Genomic DNA, 9,755 nt, shown 5'->3' with positions numbered 1-9,755 from the left:
CTATCCAGGGCTTTTTCATATACTTATGGCAGAGGAAGACGAGGGTACATTTTTCTGGTGGACCTCATTTAAACATAATTTTAAATAACAAGTGAAAATAATGGTCTATTTCCCATCTAGAAAATTTCATCAGAGAGCAAGAGTTTGGCAAGCACTGTCCAGGGCAGGTTGAGTATTCCAGTCACTTGGTAGATCTTACCTCTCAGGTTTCACCAGAGCCTGGATTCAATAGTTCTCAAAAGACTTCCCTTTGTTATAAATCCATTTTGGACAACCTTCCAATTGATAAGTCCAATGAATAGTTCAGCCTCCAGGGCAGCTTAACATAGGGGATGATGCCTATCACCGAGAGGACCCTGGATGGTAGATGTTTCTCCAGTTCCATCTGGAACAAACCTAACATTAAACAAAAGCATTCTTGTCGCTGGAAAGGTATATGAACTCTTTGTAGATCAATAAATAGTTCAGGAAGAGAGCTGGTCACCAGGGCCTCTTTGAAGCTGTGGCTCTTGACAGTTAGTGGACTCCAATATAATTGTCATGTTTTAGGGAAGTACAGTCGAGTATGTGCAAAGGAAACTAGAAATGAAATCCATCCCTGAGCAAAGGGGGCAGTACAATCAGAAAGGTTGGAGTCCAACCCAAGAGGAAACAGGAGTGAGAGCTGAAACTGGAACCAAGAACCCGCTCTGTTGATTGAACAGTCACCTCTTTTCTGTTTGTTTGCCACCAGCTCCTTTCTCTGTTTAGAAACCTGTCTTTCTGATCAGAAAAGAAAATAAGCCTTCCCTTAATGACACATTCCTCTCTCGTTCACTTTCTTTTCACAGCCAAGATTTTTATTTCTACTTTATCTCCACTTAATTCCTTAACACACAAGTGGCTTCCTCCACTGCCACTTGGACTTCTCTGTCAACAGTCACTAATCATCTCTCTTCTATTTGACAAATCCAGTGGACTTTTTTCAGGTCCATTTTACTGGATATCTGGAGAATTTGACCCTATTTTCCTCCTTCTCCCTTTAAACACACTCTCCTGGTTTCTGGGATGCTCTCTCCTGGCTTTGCCTAACTCTCAGTCTATTCCTCCTCTCCTCCAGTAACGCTTCCCTGACCGCTAGATTGGACTGGCTACCCTTTCTTTGGGATTTACTCTGACTGCTCCTCTGCCACTACATTTACCACATTATATTAAAATAGTCCTTTTATGAGCTGTCTCCCAAAATAAGTCGTAAGCTCTAAAAGAGAGTTTATGTCATGTTTATCTATACCACTTAGCATGAAGTCTGGAACATTGAAGGTGTTTTTGTTTTTTAAAAACCTAACCTCAGAGAGGAAGCCAGCCAAGCCTTGTAGACTAACCACATAGGATGAGGTCTCATAGGGAGGCCCCAATCTGATGTTCACATGTGTGGCTAGGACTGTCTTCACCTTCAGACTGCTGGGCCTGCTACAGCACTCTATTTCTTAACCCCACTAGCTATTATTATAAGGATTTATTTCCTAACATACTGGTTGGGCTCTCATTTCTAGTGCTGACCTTGAAGGTAGTGGACTTTTAGTACCCAAAGTCAGGCCAGCAAGGATTACCGGACAAAAGAGTTTCTGGACCACCAAAGCTGAGAACTTTTAAAGAAATTGAGTCTCGCTCTGTTTCCCAGGCTCAAGGGCAGTGGCAGAATCATAGCTCACTGCAGCCTGGAACTCCTGGCCACAAGCAATCCTCCCGCCTCAGCCTCCTGAGTAGCTAGGACTACAAGGCATGCCACCACACTCAGCAAATTTTTGTTTTTTTGGGTTTTTTTTACAGATAGGGTCTCGCTGTGTTGTCCAGGCTTAATTGTTTCTGATAGAGGTCATCAAGGCTATAAGTAAAAGGCAGAAGATGGAATATTTGTTGAGTCCCTTTGCGTTTTTAATTCACTACTCTCATTTTTCTCTCCCATCATTTCTTTTTGTCTTAAAAAAATGTGATGTCTATGTTTATCTGGCTTGCCTGTGTTTATCTAATTTTAGATTGCAAGCTGTGGGACAGAATATTGTCTTTGTATGTGCAGCATCTCACTGTGGGTGTCTAAGAATATCTAATAACATTAACATCAGTCAATTAACCTGCTTTTATTTAATGAATATATTATAAAGTTCTCCAGAGAACTTGTTCACTTGAACTTCACTAGAGATTTATAAATCATTTCCAGGCTATATCCATGATATATTCAGAATATATCTGGAATAATTTATAATATCCTGTATAATGTTAAGACAAATTAAAGTTGACTGGCCTTATAAGATCTTGGTAGCTCATGCCTGTAATCCTATCACTCTGGGAGGCCGAGGCGGGAGGATCGCTCAAAGTCAGAAGTTCGAAATCAGCCTCAGCAAGAGCGAGACCCTGTTTCTACTATAAATAGAAAGAAATTAATTGGCCAACTACAAATATATAGAAAAAATTAGCCGGGCATAGTAGCACATGCCTGTAGTCCCAGCTACTGGTGAGGCTGAGGCAGGAGGACTGCTTGAGCCCAGGAGTTTGAGGTTGCTGTGAGCTAGGCTGATGCCACAGCACTCTAGCCTGGGCAAAGAGTGAGACTCTGTCTTAAAAAAAAAAAAAAATTAGGTGATACTAAGAGACGTATTTGAGATGAACAATAAGTGAATATAACAGACCCCTCCCAATTGAAGGGGTATACTTTCTATAGATCCTTGAAATAGAAAAATATTGTATGATGTCTATGATGACACAAACTATGCAGTATTTCAGAAGATGAGTTGCCTGTTTCATTGGTTTGCTGGGTTGGTGAGGAACATAACACCTGCTCAGATTTGTAAATTGTAATGCATGATCTGAGTCTCATTTGGATTTTATGTTTTCTTCCATACACATTACACATTTTTCTCATACCAACCCAGAACAGAGAAAGGGATTTATAAGAGTTTGAAATTGGGTCCTGGGATCCTGTCCCTAGACTGTGTGTCCGATGTTGTAACCTGACATTAGTTCTAAGAAAATAACTGCCAAGAAGGAAAACATAAAGCCTGAAACAGAGACCTACATAACACCATAAACTCCAACTCATAAACACTGAAACAATATTGGGAGGAAAAGGTTTTTTAATAGTTTTGTTGTAGAAGAGAATAAGAAACTCAGAAATCTCAAAATACTATGGTGTCTTACAAAGTGCTCTTTTAATGGCATAGCCTCCTATGTTAAACCAGTATACTTGTCACAATGGTTGTTTAATATAACAGGGATACTACTACCTACCTGATAAGATGACTGTAAGACTTGAGTAAACTGCTGTACATAAACTTAAAGGGCATGATGTATGGTGCTACCATTTATTTATTTATTTATTTTGAGACAGTCTTACTCTGTTGCCCAGGCTAGAGTGCCATGGCGTCAGCCTAGCTCACAGCAACCTCAAACTCCTGGGCTCAAGCAATCCTTCTGCCTCAGCCTCCTGAGTAACTGGGACTACAGGCATGCGCCACCATGCCCGGCGAATTTTTTCTATATATTTGTAGTTGGCCAATTAATTTCTTTCTAGTAGAGACGGATCTCACTCTTGCTCAGGCTGGTTTCAAACTTCTGACCTTGAACAGTCTTCCCCCTTGGCCTCCCAGAGTGCTAGGATTACAGGTGTGAGCCACCGCTCCTGGCCCGGTGCTACCCTTTATTGAGTACCTCCTATTCCTCTAAGCATAACCACATATCAATTGATTTGGCAGATACCAAATTCAATTTTATGGCAGAAATATTGAACAGAGACATACACGTACAGACACAAAAGATACAACTGTTACTGTCCTAAACTAATTTAGAGAACAAGAAAATGGAATGACCACATTGAGACAGTGTTAAATATTAGATGCATGACAAAGACAACATTAATTGCCTATTATGTGGCGAGGGGCCCATGCGAGAATACTCTGAGATGGATTATATTCTAGGACCACTGTTCTTAAGGCACAAATAACTTAAATATATAGGTTAAGATATAAAGAATGGCAGAAACATATGTCAGGTAAATATAAGAAATTTTATTACTACTAATAGCTGAGCGCGGTGGCTCACGCCTGTAATCCTAGTACTCTGGGAGGCTGAGGCAGGAGGATTGCTCAAGGTCAGGAGTTTGAAACCAGCCTGAGCAAGAGCATGACCCCGTCTCTACTAAAAATACAAAGAAATTAATTAGACAACTAAAAATATAGAGAAAAAATTAGCTGGGCACGGTGGCGCATGCCTGTAGTCCAGCTACTCAAGAGGCTGAGGCAGAAGCACTGCTTGAGCCCAGGAGTTTGAGGTTGCTGTGAGCTAAGCTGATGCCACAGCACTCTAACTTGGGTAACAGAGTGAGACTCTGTCTCAAAAAAATAAAAATAAAAAAGAGAAATTTTATTACTACTAACAGCTAATATTTACCAAGCATGGATACTTATTGAACATGGGGAATTGAATATTTGTTGAATGTGGGTAATTTTATTGCCTCCTCCCAAACTCTATCAGGCAGCAAACTACAGCATTACCTACCGGTGAGGAAACTGAGGCCTAAGAATTAGAACAACTTTGATTCAATAACAGGCACTGCAAGTTCCAAAGGATGAGATCTTTGATCTGGGAACTACTGGAGAACCAGTACTTGGAAAAAACAAGACAAAAGGGCATTGTAGGTGGAGGAAGTAACATCAGAAATGTCATAGAGGCAGGAATAAGCAGCATGTGTTGAGGGAATGACAAAATCCCATGGCTGAAATAAGGCAGACAGGAGGGTTTTAAAGGTAGGTGGGGATTGCAGGGGGACAAGTACAATAAAAAGTAGATCAGGGCTTGAATACTGGAAAAACAGTTGAGGCTTGAATGCAAAGAGAGCACAGGATGTAATCTCTCAGCCTCCAGGTTTTTTCCATAAGGTAATTGTGGTGGCAGTGTTAAAGTACTGGATTTGAAAGATTAGACACAAAGAAAGACCAATTAAGATATTCTTGGAATGGTCTCACTTTGCTCTTCCTGGAAGTGAAGTCAAAGAAAACAAGTTCTTACTGTCTAATGAAAAGAAGCACACCAGTTTTATTCAGGAAGAGTAACTTTTTTTCCTGTAGTAAATCTTTAAAAGAATTTATTGTGTAGCTCTTTATATAAAGGACATTGAATTATATAATTCATTTGCTATAAATCAAATATTTATTTAGGCCTACAGTATATGCTGTTTAAGGCACTGCATATAAAATAATAAAACCACTGAAGTCTCTGCCCTCATGGAGCTTACTTTTTAGAGACCTGGGTAATTGTCTTAAATAGTGATTTTTTAAAAATGAAAGAACAATTTTCATACAGATTTTTTTTCTATTGTCAACTCTTACTAATGCCTAATTACAATCCAGTAAAGGGATTTCTGTTGAGAGCTGAATTTGACATAAAGCTTACCAAATCTACAGAAACTAATGGTGGTACAGACTTTAGGCAACATATATCAAATATCAGTGGTTCCATTTGGGCTTTTTAAGAAAGCTGGATTGAATTCTAGCTTTTGAAAGACCTTTCAAACTGAGGTCTCTAGTAGGTGAATAAAGGACAAATATTCTGGGTTGGGATTAAAAGAGATATGAGTAAAGTATACTTTACTCATTCAATATATATTTACTGAATGATGTTAAGCACCTTCAAACACTGGAGATATAGAAATAGACAAGGGATTAATAACAAGAATTTATAAGGAACTCAATAGCAGAAAGAAAAGAAAAAGCAATGCAAAAAAAAAACCTCAACCAAATAATTCATTTAAAAACTGGGCAAAAGGCCTGACTAGCCATATCAAAACAACAATGAGATAGCATTTCACCCCAGTTAGAATGGTTATCATCAAAAAGACAAAAAATAACAAATGTGGAGAGGATGTGGAGAAAAGGGAACACTATACACTGTTGGTGGGAATGTGAAGTAGTACAGCCATGATGGAAAATAGTATCAAGGTTCCTCAAAAAGCTAAAAATAGAACTACTATATAATCCAGCAATCCTAGTGCTGGCCATATATATCCAAAAGAAAGGAAATCAGTATATTGAAGAGATATCTACACTCCCATGTTTATTGCAATACTGTTCATAATAGCCAAATATGGAATCAACCTGTGTTCATGAACAGATGAATGGATTAAAAAATGGTACCCATACACAATGGAATATTATTCAGCCATAAAAAAGAATGAAATCCTGTCATTTGTAGCAACATGGATAGAACTGTAGGTCATTACTTACATTAAGTGAAATAAGCCAGGCACAGAAAGATAAATATCGCATGTTCTCACTCACACATGGGAGCTAAGAAGGTAGATCTCAGGGAGGTAGAGAGTAGATTGGTGGTTACCAGAGTCTGGAAAGGGAAGGGGAAGGGCGCAGATAAAGTTAGTTAATGGGTACAAAATTATAGTTAGATAGAAGAAATAAGCTCTAGTAGTCAATCATACAGTAGGAAAATCACAGTTAAAAATAATTCATTGTATATTTCAAAATAGCTAGAAGAGAAGAAATGTAATATTTCCAACACAAAAAAAGATAAATGTTTGAGGTGATGGATATCTCAATTACCCTGACTTGATCATTATACATTGCATCAAATTTTTTTGTTTTTTACTTTTTAATTTTTAATTTTAGTTTTTCTTTTTTTCACTTCAGACTTCAAGACTACCAAGCATTAAATTTTTTGTATCAATACAAAAAATACATTAAAAAAGAAAGGGACAAGAGAATCCCTACTTTGAAGAGCGTATAATGACATCAACGTATAATGACATCAACACCATAGAATTCCCCTTGTTTTTTTTAATCTTAGTAAATGGATTATAAAGTTCTCTAGACAATTGGACTACTTTCCTAGAGATTTATAAATAATTTTCAAACTGCTGCTCTCTAGGATACATCTAGAATAACTTATATCTCATTACATGAGATAAGTCATTGTTGATTAGTTTTACTAAGTATCTAAGTGTAACATCAAGAAGCCTGGCCGGGCGCTGTGGCTCACGCCTGTAATCCTAGCTCTTGGGAGGCCGAGGCGGGCGGATTGCTCAAGGTCAGGAGTTCAAAACCAGCCTGAGCAAGAGCGAGACCCCGTCTCTACTATAAATAGAAAGAAATTAATTGGCCAACTGATATATATATAAAAAATTAGCCGGGCATGGTGGCGCATGCCTGTAGTCCCAGCTACTCGGGAGGCTGAGGCAGGAGGGTCGCTTGAGCCCAGGAGTTTGAGGTTGCTGTGAGCTAGGCTGACGCCACGGCACTCACTCTAGCCTGGGCAACAAAGTGAGACTCTGTCTCAAAAAAAAAAAAAAAAAAAAAAAAAAAAAAAAAAAAAAAAAAAAAAAGAAGCCTGGCTAGGTGCGGTAAAATTAGCCGGGCATGGTGGCATGCACCTATAGTCCCAGCTACTCGGGAGGTTGAGGAGGGAGTGTGGTTTAAGCCCAGGAGTTTGAGGTTGCTGTGAGATGTGATGACACCACTTCACTCTAGCCTGAGACACAGAGTGAAACTCTGTCTTAAAAAGAAAAGTATTTATGAGCCCATAGTTTACAAATGACCACTACTAATCTTTTGATTCATCTACTTCTTTTTTTATTTTATTTTTTTTAGAGACAGAGTCTTGCTCTGTTGCCCTGGCTAGAGTGCCTTGGCATCAGCCTAGCTCACAGCAACCTCAAACTCCTGGGCTTAAGTGATCCTCCTGCCTCAGCCTCCTGAGTAGCTGGGACAACCAGCCTCCCAAGTAGCTGGGACTACAGGCATGCGCCACCATGCCCGGCTAAGTTTTTCTACATATTTGTAGTTGGCCAATTAATTTCTTTCTATTTATAGTAGAGACTGGGTCTCACTCTTGCTCAGGCTGGTTTTGAACTCCTGACCTTGAGCGATCTGCCCGCCTCGGTCTCCCAGAGTGCTAGGATTACAGGCATGAGCCACTGCGCCCCGGCCTTGATTCATTTACTTTCTAACCATCTCTCTTTCTCTCTCTCTCTGCATTCTAACCCAGGAGACAGAGTGAGACCTTATCTCAAAAAAAAAAAAAAAAAAAAAGGCCTGTTTGATGTGAGTAATTAGAGCAACTCCCAACAGAAGAGATATACTTCTTTCTGGAGACCTCTATAACAGTAAAATATTGTATTAAGGAAGTCATAGTCTAATTGGGTGACCGACATGAATGCCAACAATTATGATGCAATGCAATAAATGGTGTAGTAGCAGGGTAAGCACAGGGTGTTCTGGCTAAACCAGCCAAGGTGCACTGAAATCAGCTTTCGGTGTATTTGGGGCTGGGAGCCTAAGAGGAGAAATCGGTTTATTTAGCATAATAATAGCCACCATTTAATGAGCCCTTTTACTCAAAACAGCTCAGGGAAGCAAAGTGAGGCCCAGAGGCAAGCACACATCTAGACCCAGGTTCCAGGCCTGCTCTGGGGGAGGCCCTGTTAGAGCACAGAGGTAGCTCTGTAAGTCACAAGTGACCTACCTGTCAGAGGAAATGAAGAAATCACTTCTGGCTTTGTATTACTAATTATTAGGCAACTCCTGTAACTATGGTTCATCAGTTTATTTAGTTTTTTCTTCCAGGAAACCAACCAGATATGAACAACATTTCCTTCTACAAATCTTTCTTTGGGCTCATTCATAGGCTGAGCAAGAAAATACATTTATGCTAAAGGGTAGATAATGGCATATGTCCTCACAAGTGTGTGTCAAATGATAGTAGTGACAGAATTGTGTGTGTAGGTACCTGTCCATTGTGTCTCTGTCTTGGAAATCTATAGCTGTATAGTCTGGATTTCATTTATTTATTTTTACGGACAGGGTCTTTCTTTGTCACCCAGGCTGGAGTGCAGTGGCAAGATCATAGCTCACTGCAGCTTTGAACTCCTGGGTTCAAGTGATCCTCCCACCTCAGCCTCCTGAGTAGCTGGGACTACAGGTGTATGCTAAGTTTTTTATATTTTTGTAGAACAGGGTCCCCTTCTGTTGCCCAGGCTGGTCTCAAACTCCTGGCCTCAGGCAATCCTCCCATGTTGGTGTCCCAAAATTCTGGGATTACAGGCATGAGCCACCATGCCCAGCCTAGTCTGGATTTTAAACCTATTTTTCAGGTTACCCAGGTTATACCATTTCCTTTTCAGTAATAATTTTGGAGTATTGTTTATTTCCTTCCATATAAAAATTTATTTTTATTTTTTTACTTTTTTTTTCTTTTTTATTTGTTATAGCCATTTTCAGGGACCTTAACTACTTCAATGTCTTTAAGGCTCATAACATAGCTTTACTATTGGCAGCTTTGTTAAAATTTCTGCAAAAACACATTCAGGTAAGCAGATTGATTGACTGTCTTAAAAATTTATTTTTAAAAGATAATGTGCCGGGCGCGGTGGCTCATGCCTGTAATCCTAGCACTTTGGGAGGCGGAGGCGGGCGGATTGCTCAAGGTCAGGAGTTCGAAACCAGCCTGAGCGAGACCCCGTCTCTACCAAAAATAGAAAGAAATTAATTGACCAACTAAAAATATATATACAAAAAAAAAAAAAAAATCAGCCGGGCATGGTGGCGCATGCCTGTAGTCCTAGCTACTCGGGAGGCTGAGGCAGGAGGATTGCTTGAGTCCAGGAGTTTGAGGTTGCTGTGAGCGAGGCTGATGCCATGGCACTCACTCTAGCCTGGGCAACAAAGTGAGACTCTGTCTCAAAAAAAAAAAAAAAAAAAAGATAATGTGAGCTGGGT

The 9,755-nt window shown here is 39.7% G+C and overlaps 1 non-coding gene across 1 annotated transcript; it reads right to left on the bottom strand.

Moving 5' to 3' along the window:
- Positions 1–9,239: 9,239 nt before the first annotated feature.
- LOC142872225 (small nucleolar RNA SNORA33) lies at positions 9,240–9,369 on the bottom strand. The gene has a single exon (XR_012920440.1). It is a non-coding gene; the product is annotated as a small nucleolar RNA SNORA33 (small nucleolar RNA).
- Positions 9,370–9,755: the final 386 nt, after the last annotated feature.

This window comes from Microcebus murinus, chromosome 7 (assembly GCF_040939455.1).
Source record: "Microcebus murinus isolate Inina chromosome 7, M.murinus_Inina_mat1.0, whole genome shotgun sequence".
NCBI classification, from domain to species: Eukaryota; Metazoa; Chordata; class Mammalia; order Primates; family Cheirogaleidae; genus Microcebus; species Microcebus murinus.
Note: the sequence above shows the minus strand (reverse complement) of the source record. Positions and strands in the feature narration are given on the sequence as shown.